Below are 4,647 nucleotides of genomic sequence, written 5' to 3' on the forward strand. Positions count from 1 at the left end.
CAATAGCACTGCTAGGGATTTACCCAAGGGATAAAGAAGTGCTAAGGCATAGGAGCACATGTACCCCAATGTTCATAGCGGCACTTTCTACAATAGCCAAATCATGGAAAGAGCCTAAATGCCCATCAACCGATGAATGGATCAAGAAGATGTGGTGTATATATATACAATGGAGTACTATATGGCAATGAGAAAGAATGAAGTATAGCCATTTGTAGGAAAGTGGATGGACCTTGAGGGTGTCATGCTAAGTGAAGTAAGTCAGTCAGAGAAGGATAGATACCATATGTTTGCATTCATAGGTCTAACAGGAGAGACCTGGCAGGGGACCATGGGGAGAGGAAGGGGGAAAGAGAGGGGAGAAGAGTGAGGGACACAGATCAAGGGAGACTACTGAATACTAAAGATGAACCATGGACTGAAAGGGGGAGGGGAGGGAGGGGGTGATGGTCATGGTGGGGGGCACTTGTGGGGAGAAGCACTGGGTGTTACATGGAAGCCAATTTGACAATAAACTATTATTAAAAAAAAAACACATTGTGTCTTGGGTGCCTGGGTAGCTCATTTGGTTAAGTGTCAGACTTGGGCTCCGGTCATGATCTCACAGTTCCTGAGTTTGAGCTCAGCATCAGGTACTTTGCTGTCAGCACAGAGCCTGCCTGGTATCCCATCTCCCTCTCTCTCTGCCCCTCTGCTGCTCATACTCTCTCTCTTTCACTCTCTCCCTTTCTCCCTCAGCAATAAACAATAAAAAATTATGTGTTGGCAGCTTTAAGTTTGTTTGATATTTTCTTACAAGAACAACAAATCCACTGTTTATTTGAGTGAGAGATATACATTTATACACGTAGAGCATAAAGTACTCAGCAGGGATAATTAATTAGATTCTTGAACCTTTAGTTCAACATGGAAATTCTTTTTTATCTTATTAAAAATTTTTTTTCAAGAACAATATTGATATTAAATTATTTTTTTACCATTATTTATTTTTGAAAGTCAGAGACAGCAGAGCATGAGTGGGGGAGAGGCAAAGAGAGTGGGAGACACAGAGTCTCCAGGCTCTGACCTGTCAGCACAGACCTCTAAGTGAGGCTGGAACCCATGGAACATGAGATCATGACCTGAGCAAAGTCAAGCTCCCCATTTGAAATATTCATGATACAAATGGATTTCCATGTACCTGTGTTTTATTAAACGTGCACTATACCGACTGTCAAGTGGCATCTAATTGTATGGCTATCAATGTAATTTATGCTGAATCTATTTTTGTGCAGACCTGTGTACACTAACCTATACCTCTGTGTCCTCTTTACTGCCTATGATTGTGCCTAAAATGTCATCTGTCTTAACAAATATATATACTTTGTGCTGTTTATGCTATAATTTCTCTACTGCTGTTCTATATTTATTAATTTTAAATGTGTGCCATGTTTACTACTGAAGTATGAATTCATGGTATTCTGGATCATAGTTCTAACAATCCTCTGGGGAAACCTGCTTATCACTCCAGTGGCTTTGAGTTTGCAGTTTCATGACTAGTTCTTCATTTCACAATTTTTGTAGCTGGCTTGAAGTTACCTATGTGAAAAAAATTTTTAATGCTTTCACTGAAAAAATGTTAATACCCATTCATGATAAAAAAAACTCTTAGCAAATTAGAAATATTAACAAACGTTTGGAAATGGACAAAGAAGATTTACATAATAAGCCTACAGCAAACATTTTGCATAGGGGAAAACACCCACAGATGTCCCCTTAAGGTCAAGAACATAATTAAGTGACTACTATCATCACTTCTATTTTCTGTTGCCTTTGAGATCATAGCTAATCATTGGGGCAAGAATAATTTTTAAAGGGCATAATGTTTTGAAAGGAAGGTGATTTGACTGGCTATGGCAAAAAGTGCAGAAATCATTAGAGCAGCGAGAAAAATGTGTCCATTTGTTAGAACCGGAGATCAATGAGTGGGAAGCAATTGTAGTTATATTATCAAACAGGTAGAAAAAGACTATTTTTTGAAGATGTCATTTAAAATAGTCTCAAAAATTAAGGATACAGGAATACCTAGCAAAAGATTGCAAACCTTACAGAAAATTGTATACAACTGCAATGTAAGACACGGCAGAAAATGTAAATAAATATGGAGATCCATATTATGTTGATGGATTAGAAATCATAATCTCATAGAGATGGCATTGCCTCTAAACTAATCTATAGATATTTGCAGCACAGGTAACCACAAAATTGTAAAAACCGTAATGATTGAAAGAAATGTGAAAGTCTAAAGATATCAAATTTTGGAAGTATTTAGAGAAGGAGAGTCTGTATACATTCTGTGACACAGTCTGGATCTGGGAGATGATACTTGGGTTCAAAACGTTAGGTGCACCTCCCTACTGAAGCCTATGAATCTCAGGAACATAATGTTGATAGGAAAAGACACCCTTAAAAAGGAGTCAGAGAAGAATATACATGGTATTGTACCAGTCACTATAGAGGGGCATAATGAATGATCCCAAAATTCAAGTTGCATAAATAACTATTTATTACACTCATGGATCTGGAAGGTCTGGAATGTGATCAGGGCAGAGTGCTTCATTCTGCTTTGAGCTTGGTATGGCTTGAAGGGTGGCATTGGCATCATCTGGAGATTCTCTCACGGGTCTGCAGTTGAGGGTAGGGAGACTTCACCAGTTCAGGATTCCTCAAGCATCTCTATCTGTCTGTCTATCCATCCCCATTCTACAGCCCTTTCCCTCTTTCTTTCTGTTTCACTGATTCTTTTTAAAAAATATAGTCTTATGTTTATCTACTTATTGAGAGAGGGGGGAGGGTAGAGAGAGAGTAGAGAGTCCCAAGCAGTCTCTGCACTGTCAGCACAGATCCCTACAAGGGGTTGGAACTCACCAACTGTGAGATCATGACCTGAGCCAAAATTAATAGTCTGGAGCTTAAATGACTGAGCCACCTAGGCGCTCCTTGCAGATCTTGTTTTAAAAACTGACTTCCATGTATTTCAAAGGCTGTTGGTTCTAGTGACAAGTCTTGGTTGGGTTGAGCTGAGGAAACTTGATTACCACAATACCACAAAAGGAAACCTGCGGACAAGCAAAGTGGCTGGAGTGTTGTATCTCCTGGGAGAAGCCATTGGAGTCAGGTCTAGACTAATCTTCTCAGATGGCCCCAAGGTGCTCCTTATACCCAGAGGATGTGTGTTCCCGAATCTTTCTCTAAGGAGCAGTCCCTTCCTCCTCCTTCCTCCTCTCTGCTCATTCAGAGCAGCTCTAGTCACCTCTCTGGAGGTTTGAAGGTTTTTATTTATTTTTGAGAGAGAGGAATAGAGCACAAGTGGGGAGGGGCAGAGAGAGAGGGAGTCACAGAATCTGAAGCAGGCTCCAGGCTCTGAGCTGTCAGCACGGAGCCCGAAGCGGGGATTAAACCCACAATCCTGGAGATCATGACCTGAGCGAAAGTCAGCCACTTAACCAACTGATCGACCCAGGCACCCCAAGGTCTTTTTGCAAAGGTAAAAATCAATAGAATTAATTCTAGGAATATTGAAAAAAAAAAAGAAGCAATCCCAGCAATCAGAAATATTCAAGGTTAACAATAAACCAGAGAGCTGATTTTTAATATATCAGATAAAGTATAAAAAGTGCTAGACAAAATTAAGTGGAATGATATTACACATACTATTTTAAAATTTTCGTTTCTATTTTATATGAACTTTATTGAGAAAGCAATTAATAAAATTGAAGCGCTGAATTACAGAATATCCTTATTCAATCAAGAACTCTTAGCGACTAAAAGATCCAATATTAAAATAACTAAATTGCAAAATAGCATTTAAAATGCTCAGGGGGTGCCTGGCTAGCTCAGTCAGTGGAGAGTGTGACTGTTGATCTTGGGATTGTGGGTTCAATTTATTTCCCCAATAACTTTATATGAATTGTTCATCTTCTTAGCTGATTCTCATCAAGATGGAGTAACAGAGATCATATTTAACCTCTCTTTTGAAACAACATGTCTAGAAACATTGGAAATCTGTCATGAAAGGATTAAGATCCTTCATGGGAAACTAATAAGATGACCTCTCTGACTGCCCCAGCTTACTGCCTTTAGAAAGCTTCTAAGCTGCTGTTCAAGAAGGGAAAACTTAGGTACAGTTTGGCAGTCTTTGTGAAGTGAATGGACAGAGTTGGGACTTCAGGGAGGCCAAGGAAACTAGACTTTGTAGGCACAATACCAAAGAGGGGAGAGCTTCACAGAGAACATTCTAAAATCTGCAAAGCATCCCCTTTGAGTACTCAGCTGGGTATTCATCAGCCCATGTCTATGAGAAAATATTTGAGGTTGGGGAAAGACTCACCCAAAAGAATTAGAGGAAACAATCTTTGGAGCTCACATAGGGCCTGGACTAGTGTGTGCTCCCACCAGCCAGAGTGAAAAACATCAAAATTCACAAGGGATTACGTAGAGAGTACTCAGAAGAGTTTTGCCTCAGTAGGTGTTAAAAGTTAACTCTGGATAAGTTAGGATCCCAAACGATCAAACTAATTCCGGGTCACTTAAGCATGTCTCAGAACAAAGTGCAAGAATACTTACAAGAATACAACAACATTCAGCATCCAACGTGTAAAAACACAC

The sequence above is a fragment of the Suricata suricatta genome, chromosome 17 (genome assembly GCF_006229205.1).
Source record: "Suricata suricatta isolate VVHF042 chromosome 17, meerkat_22Aug2017_6uvM2_HiC, whole genome shotgun sequence".
In the NCBI taxonomy this organism is placed as follows: Eukaryota; Metazoa; Chordata; class Mammalia; order Carnivora; family Herpestidae; genus Suricata; species Suricata suricatta.